The sequence below is a fragment of the Mus caroli genome, unplaced genomic scaffold (genome assembly GCF_978045245.1).
Source record: "Mus caroli unplaced genomic scaffold, Mus_caroli_1 scaffold_20, whole genome shotgun sequence".
NCBI classification, from domain to species: domain Eukaryota; kingdom Metazoa; phylum Chordata; class Mammalia; order Rodentia; family Muridae; genus Mus; species Mus caroli.
This window is the reverse complement of record NW_028227275.1, coordinates 44555550-44569514: the sequence shown is the minus strand read 5'-3', so window position 1 is coordinate 44569514 and position 13965 is coordinate 44555550. Positions and strand designations below refer to the sequence as shown.

Sequence of the window (13965 nt, the reverse complement as noted above, 5' to 3'; positions counted from 1 at the left end):
GACCACTCAGTGGTGGCTCCAACCCACTTGGCGGTCTGTGCTTTGGGAGCTGGTGATCAATCCTCAGTGGCTGGCTGCACTCTGCAGTCCGTGGGGAACTGCTGGATGGGCACAGAGGGCGCCTGTACACCCTCAGAGCAGTCGGCCACCTCAGTGACCTCAGGAGTTGGTGCGGTCCATTTATCCTGGATTCCTCCTTGGTCACAGCCTTCTTAGCAACAGCCTGCTCCTCCTCAATTTCCTCTGGGTCTCTGTAGAAGTAAAGATCAGGTGTAACCTCCCATGGGTGCTCATGGAAGATAGGACCTCATGCGAGGTTCTCTCATTCTTAATTTCTACCCCTTTCTTTTTATATTTTATACCTGTTCAGGAACTTTATCAACTTTCTATCACCTGCTTATTGATATTAAATACTAAAATATTGTTAGCCTCCAAACTCTCTTGTCACTACCTTTTTCCTTTTTTTAGTTTAATATGTTTTTATTTATTTATATATGCTTTATATCCCAATTGTAGCCCCCTCCCTCCTCTCCTCCCAGTCCCACCCTCCTGCCCCCATTCCCCATTTTCCTCTTCCTTTCTCTGATAATGGGAACACCCCCACCCCATCAGCTTGCCCTGGGACACCAAGTAGCAGCAGAAATAAGTGCACCCTCTCTCTACTGAGGCCAGACAAGGCAGCCCAGCAAGGGAAATGAGATCCAAAGACAAGAAACAGAGTCCAAGTCCAAAGTCCCCTAACAATTGGAGGAGGGACCCACATGAAGACCAGGGTGCACCTCTGTTACATGTGTGTAAGGGGCCTAGGTCCAGCCCATACATGTTTTTTGCTTGATGGTTCCATCTCTTCGAGCCCCCATGGGCACTGGTTAGTTGGTTCTGTGGGTCTTCTTGACTCCTCCATTTCTTCAATGCTCAATCCAACTCTTCAGCAAGTCTCCCTTAGCTCTGCCTGATGTTTGGCTGTGGGTCTCTGTATCTATCTGTCTCTATCAGCTGCTGGATGAAGCCTCTCAGAAGACAGTTATCTAGGCTCCTGTCCACAAGCATAGCAGAGTATCATTAATATTGTCAAGGGCTGGCTCTCTCCCAAGTGGAAGGTCTTTAGTTGGGCCAGTCATTGGTTGGTCATTCCCTCAATCTCTGCTCTCTTTATCCCTACATATCTTGTAGACAGGGCAAATTTGGGGCTGAATGTTTTCTGGATGAGTTGGTGTCCCCCTCCCTTCACTGGAAGTCATGCCTGGCTACAGGAATTGGCCACTTCAGGCTCCATAGCCTCTGCAGCAAAGAGTCTCAGCTAGGTTCACCTCTGTATCCTCCTAGTATCCTCCCCTGTCCCAGGTCTCCGGCTTGTCCCAGAGATGCCCCCCTAACCAATTTCTATTCTCTTTCCCACCCCACTCCCATTCCCTTCCCCATCCCTTCTCCCATCCTGTTCCCTCCCTCCATCAACTTCTGATGCCTATTTTATTTCCTCTTCTGAGTGAGATTCAAGCATCCTCCCTCAGGCTCTCTTTGTTATTTGGCTTCATTGGGTCTGTGGATTGTTGCATGGTTACCCTGTACTTTATGGCTAATGTCTACTTATAAGTGAATTCATACCATGCATGTCTTTCTGGGTCTGGGTTACCTTACTCAGAATAATATTTTATAGTTCTATCCCTTTGCCTGAAATTTTCATGATGCCTTTGTTTTTAATAACTGAGTAGCATTCCATTGTGTAAATGAACCACATTTTCTTTATCTGTTCTTCAGCTGAGGGACCTCTGGGTTGTTTCCAGTTTCTGATTATTATGAATAAAGTTGCTCTCTTCATTACTTCTTTCTTGCTTCAGATTCTTTCTCTGACTCTTGAAGATAGTTTCATATAATTCTTGTTCTGTTCACTGTGTCGCATCTGTTTCTCCCAGTTAAGTTCATTTTATTTGTCTCTTTGCTATTTTATGTTGGAGGTGGCCTTTACCTGCCTTTTTACCTTGACAATTACATTTTTTCTTAAAAATTAGCACTTTTGAAGATGATATAAAGCCTGGTAACATAGACGGGTGGAGAGTTGGAGCTTGAATCTTTGTGGGATTAGGTAGCTGGAGCCCTCTCTATGGCTCCAGTGCATTCTTTTTAAAATGCACTTTCCCCCCAAACCATAAGGTGTGACCATGTAGTCAGTGGCAAACTCTGACAAGGTTACAATGATAGGAGAGGGTGGGAACTTGGGTGTGTCACCTACAGACTCTGCCCACCCTCTGCTCTCAGGGACGTTGCCTCTCACCTCTCTCCTTTCCCCTTTTTCTTGGTGACTTTTTTGTTCGTTTTTTCGGAGCTGGGGATCAGATCAAGGGCTTTGCACTTTAGTGTGGTGATTCTCCACGGAGCTTCAACCCCACCCTACCCTTCCTTCTCCTCTAGGCCCAGTAGGAACTTGGGTGTTCTGGAGTCTGACTTCCCACACTCTGACTCTAAATGGTTATGACGATCCCTCTTTCCATCCCCAGAGCTTAGCGTTTATTGGGCCTGCATCTGCTTTCCCTAAACTTTCTTGCTGCTGCTCCTCAGTCTCCAATATACTGTACTTATTGCCCTTTACAGGGCTTTCTTTAAAAGTTACCATGGCTGCCATCTTAACAAAATGTTAGGGGAGTGTATGTATTGAGACTGCTGGGCTTAGAAGGGCTGATGGATGGCCCTGTTCTGGCCACAGTTCCTTGCTATTGATGGTCACTGCATACCGAATGTGGGTGCCTCTGCACTTCTGTGTAGGAACTTGGATTCTGTGTGTGAATTATTAAGCACTCCTCCATATCTACGTGTTCTATTGCAGATTCAACCAAAGAAAGATGATTTACTTATATAAATTATTATAAATAACCTAGAGAAGATGAGTTGCAGTGCCCGGAATGATGTGCCTAGATACATAAGAAAATGCTGTATTTACAGAGTGACTTGAGCATCTGTGGGTTTTCTTATTGGAGAGGGGCCCTGGTATCAGCTCCCTCACTGACTCCAGATATCAAGGATGAATATGTCCTGCTTTCATTAATTCAAAAGAGAGCAGTAAGGCAGCTGCTCTTGCTGTGCTCTGTGGGTGACCTAGAGCCATTGCTTCCTGTGCTGGGACTCTGCCTGCTCATTTACCAGAGATAGAAGAGCCAGTTTGCAGTGCGCTGACATTATAGGCTATTTTAATTCATCCCAGCCAACAGCTGTGTTCATATAATTTTGTCATTTCAGTGAGATAGAACATCCAAGACCTGCGTCATTTCCTAGGAAGCTAGATGCTGCCTGGAGGAACAGAATTCTGTTGTTGTTTGTTTCTAAAGCATTCTCCCTCCTCAAGTCCTTCTAAGCCAAGTTATTGTCATTTGATTCTCCTTCCCCAAGTGTATTAATCAGGGTGACAGAGTTCCTCTTTTCTTACATATCTTAGCTATGTGTGTTTTTATCAAACCAATACAGTTCACAGAGCCCCCCTAGACTCTTGCCATATCAAATCAGTCAGGGAAGTATTTTCACGGTCTAAGAGGACATAACCCTACAGCCTGCACTTACTTACTTTCTTTCTTTCTTTCTTTCTTTCTTTCTTTCTTTCTTTCTTTCTTTCTTTCTTTTTTTTTTTAAATCTCTGAGAACCCAGAACCCTTGACTTGTCTTCTGAATAGCACCAAGGATCCATCTGTAGCTCTTGTTGTACAGACCTGCATAGCTTGTGAGATACGAGGTTCTGTAGGCTTGTGTGTCTCAGCCTGACTCTGGCTCTGGGAGGAAGCTGGAGGAAAGATGCAAAGGAATGGTGGGATTTGGAGAGGGAGGAAGGCTCCTCAGGGAGGAGTGATAAAATGAATAGGGTGATGCCACTGAGGAGAGACCCCCCCAGGGAGCTCTGTCATCCTGCATCTCAGTTGCTGGTGCACATTGTCTCACCAGCTTCCCATGTGTGTTTGTTTATATATGCTCAGATCTTCGGATTGTCCTTTCCCTCCCATGCGAGGCTACAGTCATTTCTATGCCCTCACAAGTCCCCAGAGAGGCTGTTGTTCACTCAACCTAATACTTGTTAACCAGACTATTTTGTTGTTGCCTTCAAAAGTACATGAAATAGAACTTGGATACATGCTTGTAAATGATTTATCTGAAATTCCCCCAAAAGTCAAAAAAAGGTACAGTTCATCCTAGAACTATTTCTGAGCTTCTCCCCTGACAGCTTGCATGTTACAAGCACCACATCCACTTCTATCTATTCAGCTCCTTCCTGGTCCAGCCCTCTCTGTCCCTGGCACCAAGCATGCCACGCACTGAGTCTGGAAGGATGAACAGAAGTTCTCATGTAATGGGAGGGAGTAAATGGGTAGTGTGTTGGATGACAGTACTATTCAGTTCCTAGTCATGAGAGAGGAAAAGATGATGGGGCACATTTGAGAAGCTGGGGCACACAGACCAGCAATGCATGTATAGGTCATATGGTTCCGTGCGGACTTGCTGTGGGGTGTGGATTTTAGGTGGATGCTGAGAGATAAAATTGCCTGAACCAGGTGTGTGTGTGTGTTATAAAATTAGAGTTTTAAAAAGAATAGCATTTTTACCTGTTATAATAAGTTAAGATGTGCAGTAGGTAAAAACAAATGATTCCCAACTCTGGTGGCTTAGAACATGCATGCTTTGCTCACACTACATGTCTATCCAAAGGGACGAGGGCTCAGCTTTCCAGAGTTATTATTCAGGTTCCAGGCACTTGCCTATTTTGTGATCTTCACAAGCTTTCATGATGCATTGCAACAGCTAAGAAAATAGAGAAGCATGAAGCAAGTAAAGGCGTGAGCCTTGCAAACTACTCACATCTTAAGTGAAGCATGGTCTGTCTGTGTTCCCAGGCAAAGGAGTCCCAGAAACATTGGTAAAGATTAGAAATGTCCACCTGCCTTATCTGTGGGTGTAATGACAAATATTTAGAATGTGGTACGGCGTGATGCTGTTTTAGTGAAGTGGCCATTGTCTGTTCTTCTCTAAGATTCACAACTTTCTTAGATAGCTGGCTGGGTTTCCAAGTAAGAAGCATGATTTCCTCTTGATGAGCAAGCCTTAAACTCAATGATAGAGCTGTTGGTTACCAACAAGGTGTGTGTGCCACTACTGTATCCTTAAGGTTATCTTGCCATGCTAGTCATTATTGTAGTTCACAGGCATCATAGCTGGGGTTCCCTACTCCTTTAGCTTTGGGTAGCAGAGGGCTAACCTCTGCCACCATCTTCCCTTGGAGTCTTGTCTTGTTTCACTGCCTTCTCTGTATGTTTGAGTCTAAATTCTCCTGCTGTGGTAAAGGTACCTGTAAGACCTCGTCTTAACCAGATTACATCTGGAAAGGCCATTTCCAAACAGGGTCACATCTAAAATGCAGGGGTTTGAACTTCAGTGCATCTCTGTGGAGAACATAGTTTACCCTGTAGACTACTGTTGGTCTCTAGGGGGTTGTAGACATTTTCTAAATTTAAACATGATAGTTGCACAACTATGAATATTGACTGTATATTTCAAATCAGTCCATTGTATGCAAGTTATACATCAATAAATTTTTTAATAAGAGGGAAATAAGAATGATACAAGATTTTAAAAAAGGGGGGTGGGTGGGTAAAACGAAGATCTTGTAGTCAGAAGCCCTTACTTAAAAGAAAAACATTTCTTCTAACTTGGTAGCGCACTTGCCTAGTACAGTGTCAGCCCTGACTTTGATCCCAGCATCAAATCCTTATCTACATACAGCCCACATATATGTAATCATACGCATATGGGCATCCATAGTGCCTATAAACAGGAATTTAAATATATGCAAAGAGAGTCCAGTGGACATGATGTGGGTGACAGGGGAGGGCACAGGGCTGTCAGGCTGGCTGGCCACACCTCATCCTGCGTTTCCTGGCCTTGCTGGCCCTTGTGGGCCGTCTGCTTTTGAAGTTGGCATCATTCTTCCATCGCTCACCCCTGAAATGGAAACCAAATGATCATTGTGAAGCATTTCGAATTGCTTTTGATGTCACCGGAGAAGCCTCATCTGTTCCCGGTGGATGAGGAAAAACATCCTTTATCTAAGAGCAAATCACGCTTTCTAAATGACAGAAATGTTTGGCTGGAGTTAAAAACTAAAGGTTAAGGATAAAGGTCCTTTTTTTTTTTTTAACATTTAATCCCGTGGTCTTGGTCCTGCCAGAGCTCTGAGAGGGGATGTTTAAAAGCAAAGGTCAGCATTTACCCAGGACTGACCAGCCCACGTGTGAGACAGGACCTTAAAATGACATCTAGCAGCACCAACTTGTTATTAGCAGCCTCAGGCCTTCGAGTGTCCACATGACAGCTGTCAATGTGTTGGTTTCAGGGAGAATCCACAGTTAAAAACAAGTGTGGATCTTGAGGCCGTGTACTTTGTGACAGCAGCAGAGAAGATCATGATTGAAAACGCGTGGACCCAAATCCTCCTCTGACCCTGTGCTCCAACCTCAGCATCTTAAGACCCTGGAGTCATCACCAGAGGAATACAGATATAGATAGGGATAAAGTCACTGAGCTCAAAGCAACTCAAGGTAGGGTTTATTTGGTTCTCTATAGTCCATCATAGCAGGGCTGACATGGCCTCAGCTGAAAGAGGAAGCAGGTGGCTCTCAGTAGGGAACAGTCTCAGGCTGCAGCCATCCTGGAGGAGAAAGCTGTGATTGATGTTTTCTGTACACATTGCCAACATCTATACTCATATCAGACAAGGTCTTGCCGTCCTCATGACTCTGAAGCCTTGGTGTCGGTGACATCTTCATGTTGCTCATGTCCTCAGGGCCTCCTTGCAGAGAACTCAAACATGATACACATTACCTGGCCTCCTCCAGCCTTGATGGGAGCCTCCACATCCCTGCCATTCTTGCATCTTTCATGCCTATGAAACAAGTACCACCGGAATAATGTGTACAAGTTGCTGTTTAGTTGCTGTGATGAAATACCATGAGCAAAAGCAACTTTGGGAAGAAAGACTTTATTTTTGTTTACGGTTCCAGAGGGGAAATTCATCATGGTGAGGCAGGAGGCAGGAAGAGCAGGAAGCTAGATGATCACATCTTTCATCCACAACGGGAAGCAGGGAATAAGAACAGGAAGTGATGTAAGACTATAAGCCCATCCCCCAGTGAAGTACTTCCTCCCTACTTCCTAACAGTTCCATAACCTCCCCAAACAGTGACATCGATGTGGAATCACGTGCTCAAATATAAACGTAGGAGGGGCATTAAAACCACCACCTGATGCTACTATATTCTGCCGACAGCTCCAAGACAGAGCCTGGCCCCTTGGATCACAGTTGTAGTAGCCAGAGTGCTTTCAAGCTAACCCTAGGGAAATACTTCCCTGGGTGTAAGCAGGAACCCTAGTCAGAGGCAATCTCAGCTCATTATCCTTCCTTTCAATTAACTTTGTCACATGCTGGAGCCCTTAATGGATGGGTTGTCATCCTCAAAGCACCTTTCCTACCATCCAAGTGCAGAGTGGCATTTCTTTTGAGGTCTTCTAACTTCTTTAATGATTACAGCTGCTTTTCCAGCCCCTGCCTTGCCTGGAACTGTAAACTCCCTTCTTTCTCACCAACTGGTACGTTTTCCCAGTCTCCCTGGTACATCTGTTGCTCTCTTGCTCTCATTGTAGACCAGAGCACAGCACTAAGGAATAACCACACCACAGCCTCAATGTTCTCCTACATTGAGATTTTATCCCTCAAATAGCTCACGGTGTTTGCGTTCAGTTTCACTTGGGTTTTCAGGACACAGCAGAGTGCAGCCAAACTTTTTGCCAGAATACCATATGAATGGTTTCTAACTTAGTTCTAAATAGACTTTGTTTCCCTCTGAAATGTATGAGTTTGCCTTCCACAGTCCCTGTTTATCTTAGTATTCTGGTCTTCCAACCTACTTCAAGAATGGCCTAGTATGCACTGCTTATAAAATTCTGTGGCTTTCATTGTTCTAAACTTTGCCATAGTCCCTCCTCCCATTCAAAAGCAGTTCCAAACATCTAAGAGCTACACGGTCAGATTTGTCATGGCAGCATCCCCACTCCTGGTACAAATCTACTGTACTGTTTATTTCACACACCGCTGTGACAATGCCTGATAAAAGGGACTTAGGGGTGGAAGGGTTTTTTTTTTTCCCCTTCTTGGTTTGAGGTATAGGGAAATGTGAGATGTCTGATCACATCACACTCACAGTCAGGAAGCAGAGAGATATAGATGCTGATGCTCAGCTTGCTTTTATTCCAGTCCAAGAACCAAGTCTCTGGCTGTGTTAGCCATATTCCGTGTTTATGAGCAGTCTCACTGATGCTGTTCCAAGGATCTCTCTTTGAACAGCAACTTCCAACACATAGTGAGGACAGTTCAGGGTGTGCCTCAGGACTCACAAGGGACCATGGGTCAAGGCTTGGTGAAGCTGAAGGCCAAATGTTTGCTACTTATCACAGTTAATGGAACAGTGTTTCATGGTTAAACTGAATTAGCAACTTCAGAGCTAGAGTGCTCCAAGTTTAGAGGCTGTTCCCTCAGCCACCTGTATCTGTGATTCACCTGCTATAGTGTGGCATGGAATAGCGTTTGCCTGAGAACTAGATGAAGGACTGTTAATTTCACTTACAAGGAACCAGCAACCCTGATGCACACGTAATGTCAGTTGTGGAACAATAATGGCCCAGAATTACTGAGGAAGAATCAAGAGAACTTCAACCCCAGATACCTCAGATAATGGTGGCAGGAGTTGGCTACCACCCCTTCCCAACCTGGCACCATCATGTTGGCTGTCTGACCATCAACCCTAGTAAGAATTTTTCACCCTGACAGTTATCAGGCTTCACTCCTTGTTTGACCTTATATGGTCCACCTGCCCTGTCTCCACCTTACAGCCCCTAAGTATATAGATGAAGCATCTTCCAACACCCCTGCCCTGGACAATGGTACACAGCCACACAAACCTTGCCCCAGAGACTCTGGCCACCTCCCCCCACCAAGTAAACTGAACTGGTTCCCTGAAGCAGTTCCTAGGTGTGCTTGCCCGACCAAGATCCTGTACTGTCCCCACCCACACCAACTAAGCTTCTTTCCGTCCAGCCCACCCTGGTCTCTAGGGAGAAGTAGACACAGGGCAGCAGGCTCTAACTTAGTTTTTGAGGTAGTGTCTCACCATGTTGTCTAGCCTGGTCTCGAGTGCTCAATCTTTCCACTTCAGCCTCCTAGTAGCAGGGATTACAGTTATAAACCACTCCACCTCTTGCTTTAAAAAAAAAATGAAGTCTCACACACACACACACACACACACACACACACACACACACACACACACACGGATCTATCTAAGTTTACCATTATGACTGTTTCAAGAAGCATTAACTGTTAAATATGTTAGTGTGCATGAATTTTGGTTTCTATCATATCTAAGGAATTATATATTATTAAAGCAAGCTGTGACCCTGGAGGACAAGAATGATGGGGAGCAGAGAGACCTACCACCTAGATGCTCAAGTTCCTTCTATACATTTTCCTGGCGTCTACATGTAGTCTGTGGGGCCTCCTCCTGTGTCTGTTGAGTCGTCTCTAGATTACCTGTAATGCCATAATGCTGAAAACCATGGAGACACTGGACAAACTGTCACACTGTGTTGCTTGGGGGACAGTGACACAGAAAGGGGTCTTGGTATGTGTTCAGTACAAGTGCAGGGTTTTTATTAACCAAATGTCTTCAATTCCCAGTCTGTGACTAGGAGGAACTTCTGCTCTCGCTGTTGGTGACAGAGTTCCGAGAGGGGAGGTGGGCTGGGTGAGGAGTGAGAAGGAGGAGAGATCGACTTTTCTCTGGCATGTGAAAAAGGGGGTTGGTGACCCTCCCAGGTCACTGGAAGTACGTGGAGCTGTTGTCAGGGACAAAAGAGCATGATTTCTGCTTTCTTGTCTCACCAAGAGGCCACCAGGGGCGGGGGCAGGGGGTGGGGAACAAAAACACTGCTGTTGATAAATAACTCCCAATCCAATCCAGAGCAACCAAGTCTTCAGTGTCTTCACCTCAGTCACTTGAGCTCATTCTACATTGCAGGGTTTTTTAAAGGCAGGAGATACGCTTGTACTTAAAAAAGTATCCACTATGTATCTGAAGTTCGAACTGGGGCTGAGTGTCCTACACTTTTATTTGACCCTGTGTCCTGACAAGCCTTTGATTGCTTGGCTAATTAAATCCAGACTCTGATCTAACTAACCTTGTTGAGTTACAATGGGGTCTCCTTCCACTGGTGCTGGAAACACCACAGCATCACGGGCATGCAGTCAACTTATCCCTTGCCCCTCTGTCTAACCACAACCAGAAGTGGCAGCTACCCCCCCTCACGTGCTCCATGGCACCTGAAGTTCCCTGGAAGCTTGTTTGCCCCCTTCCAAGCTGTGCCCTGTGACGGCTTCGCTTTAAAAGGGAGTGGGCAATGTCTGGCAGAGGAAGAGCTGGCTGTTGTTAGAGGTGGGCACCTCTTTTCATGTCCAGTCTAGACTAAGGCAGGGCACAGGCTTTGAAAATGGTGGGGCTGGGAGCTCTAGTGCCTCCCCATGGAGCAGAGGACTAGGGGTCCTTGGGAAGACCTCTTCCTCCATTCTGCTCCTAGGCTGAAATGCCTGTGGGTTCTCACTGCAAAAGGAAAACAACCAGCAAACATGCATCCAGGATTAAAACTATTTCCAAAACACATTATTAAAGCAAGCTGTGACCCACATATTTCTTGTCCGCTTAAGAGTTTTTCAAGCGATTGAAAAGACTGGAAAAAGTGAAACACCAGAAAAATAAAGGGGGCCGGGGGCGGGAGCTGCTGTTGGATGGCTCTCTGGAGATGTGTTGCAATGTCTTCGTTTCGAAAATGCAGGCTTTGATGTTGAGCATGAACCCACCCTGGTGAAACCATCACTGGGCAGGGATGGGGGTTTGAAGGGCAGCGGGTGGGATGCAGTGTCTACAGCCTAGATGTGATCAAAGACATCTCAACTAGGGTCTTCCTCCATTGACTCCCTTGTATCACCCCTGGCCCCCAGTCCCAGGTCTCCAGCCAGTCCCAGAGATGCCCTTCACTGATTCCGTTCTCAGTCCTACTCTCTCCCACACCTGATCACCATCCCCGTCTCCCCACTCCCTCTCCTACCCAGAAAGGCAAGCAACAGGAAACAATGTTAGGAACACAATGTTAAATCCTGTGAAAAGGACACTTTAGCCACACACAGGCCCTAGGGTACAAAGGAACTGGCTGCCTTCTTGGGTGGCTTTGCGTATAGCAGCAAAAAGCTAGCAGTAGAGCCCTGAGGACTGAGAGCCAGGTAGTTTTTCTCCATCCCAGACCTCAGTTGCCTCACTACTCTCATCAGATCCCGCAACACCTCCGAGGAGTTGCTAAAAGCCAGGCCTCCCAGGGACTCTTAACTCTAGGTGGTTGTTGTGTTAGCTTTATTATGCCTTCCACTAAAAATATAACTCATTCTTTCCCACGTTCCTTTGGAAAAATGAGAATGTCTGGGTCATTAGTTAATATTACCTCCTAGAGAATTTTCAATGTAAAACCTAGCCACGTGGGTCTGGCTGAGACTATAGGCACTGGAGTCCTGTTTGTCAACGGACTTGCAGTTACAGAAGATACCACTAGATGGAGATGTGAGTCATAGAAACTTGACCTCTGGCCCTGCTTTCTTACCTGTCAGGGCTGTTTAAAAATCCCAGGTAGAACTCACATGATATGCACTCACTGACATGTGGATATTAGCCCAGAAACTTAGAATACCCAAGACACAATTTTTGAAACACATGAAACTCAAGAAGAAGGAAGACCAAAGTGTGTGTACTTTGTTCCTCCTTGGAATGGGGAACAAAATACCCATAGAGGGAGTTACAGAGGCAAAGTTTGGAGCTGAGATAGAAGGATGGACCATCCAGAGATGGCCCCACTGGGGGATCCATCCCATAAACAGCCACCAAACCCATATACTATTGCATATGCTAGCAAGATTTTGCTGACAGGACCCTGATATAGCTGTCTCTTGTGAGGCTATGCCAGTGCCTGGCAAATACAGAAGTGAATGCTCACAGTCATCTATTGGATGGAACATGGGGCCCTCAATGGAGGAGCTAGAGAAAGTACCCAAGGAGCTAAAGGGGTCTGCAACCCTATAGGAGGAACAACAATATGAACTAACCAGTACCCCCAGAGCTTGTGTCTCTAGCTGTATATGTAGCAGAAGATGGCCTACTTGGCAATCATTGGGAGGAGAGGCCCTTGGTCTTGTGAAGATTATATGCCCCAGTGCAGGGGTGTACTGGCTAGTTTTGTGTCAACTTGACACAGCTGGAGTTATCACAGAGAAAGGAGCTTCAGTTGAGGAAATGCCTCCATGAGATCCAACTGTAAGGCATTTTCTCAATTAGTGATCAAGGGGGAAAGGCCCCTTGTGGGTGGGACCATCTCTGGGCTGGTAGCCTTGGGTTCTATAAAAGAGCAGGCTGAGCAAGCCAGGGGAAGCAAGCCAGTAAAGGAACATCCCTCCATGGCCTCTGCATCAGCTCCTGCTTCCTGACCTGCCTGAGTTCCAGTCCTGACTTCCTTTGGTGATGAACAGCAGTATGGAAATGTAAGCTGAATAAACCCTTTCCTCCCCAACTGCTTCTTGGTCATGATGTTTGTGCAGGAATAGAAACCCTGACTAAGACAAGGGGAATGCCAGGGTCAGGAAGCAGGCAGGAGTGGGTGGATTGGGGAGCAGGGCAGGGGGAGGGGACTTTCGGGATAGCATTTGAAATGTAAATGAAGAAAATATCTAATAAAAAAAAGGGCGGGGGAGAAAACGTCATTAAAAATCCCAGATACCGCCAGACTGATTTCCAGAGTGGTTGTACCAGCTTGCAGTCCCACTAGCAATGGAGGAATGTTCCTCTTTCTCCACATCCTTGCCAGCATCTGCTGTCACCTGAATTTTTGATCTTAGCCATTCTGACTGGTGTGAGGTAGAATTTCAGGGTTGTTTTGATTTGCATTTCCCTGATGATTAAGGATGTTGAACATTTTTTTTTTTTTTTTTTTTTTTGGTGCTTCTCAGCCATTCAGTATTCCTCAGTTGAGAATTCTTTGTTTAGCTCTGTACCCAATTTTTTAAATAGAGTTGTTTGGATCCAGCAATACTATATGGATGTCTGTTAGCATCTCCATGGGACTGTAAGGTTGAATATAAGAACAGCTGATGAGGGCTTTCACAGTCACTTTCTAGTATTGGTTAGTACCCAGTGTTGGCATTCCTTTATAAGCTCCACCCAATAGCTACCTAGCAACAGCCAGATAGGCCTGGCTTGCTATAAAAGGGCTGTTTGGCCTCTCCTTGCTCTCTCTGCCCTTTCTCTTTCTCTGCCTGTCTTAGTTAGGGTTTCTTTCTTTCTTTTTTTTTTTTAAAAACAAAACAAAACAAAAAGCACAGGGTTTTATTTCTCGTCCTTTGGGCAGGGTTCTGCAGGCCTTCGCAGGGCAGGGCAGGGAGCAGGCTTTACTTGCCAGCGATGAGCGGGTTCCGCAGCACCACGATGACCAAGTCCCCACGCAGGAACATCTTGGAGATGTAGCGGTCCTTGTTGACAGGCTTGGACTTCTTCTTGCCCTTGCCACTCTTGGGGACCTCAGTCTACATCTCCTTCACATTTTCCAGCACCATGTTGCAGTGCCTGTCAAAGGCCTTCACCCTGCCCAGCAGCTTCTTGTTGTTGCGACAGTTAATGAGCACTTGCGTGTTGTTCTTGACTGACTGCGTGAGCACTGAGAGGGGACCTGTGTTGAATTCCTCCTCCTCCCGCTTCTGCAGCTCCTCTGGGGTCATCTTACTCTTGGGTTTATTGAGGAGACTCATGGTGTAGGTTTCGCTCGCAGATCACTCCCGCCTCCCTACTTAGGGTT

The 13965-nt window shown here is 45.9% G+C and overlaps 1 protein-coding gene and 1 pseudogene across 2 annotated transcripts in view; one reads left to right on the top strand and one right to left on the bottom strand.

The window, feature by feature from the left end:
- Gna14 (G protein subunit alpha 14) overlaps positions 1 to 13965 on the top strand; it is a 163997-nt gene that overhangs the window by 131075 nt on the left and 18957 nt on the right. The window lies entirely within an intron of this gene.
- Positions 13549 to 13947, bottom strand: LOC110285573 (small nuclear ribonucleoprotein Sm D2 pseudogene; annotated as a pseudogene).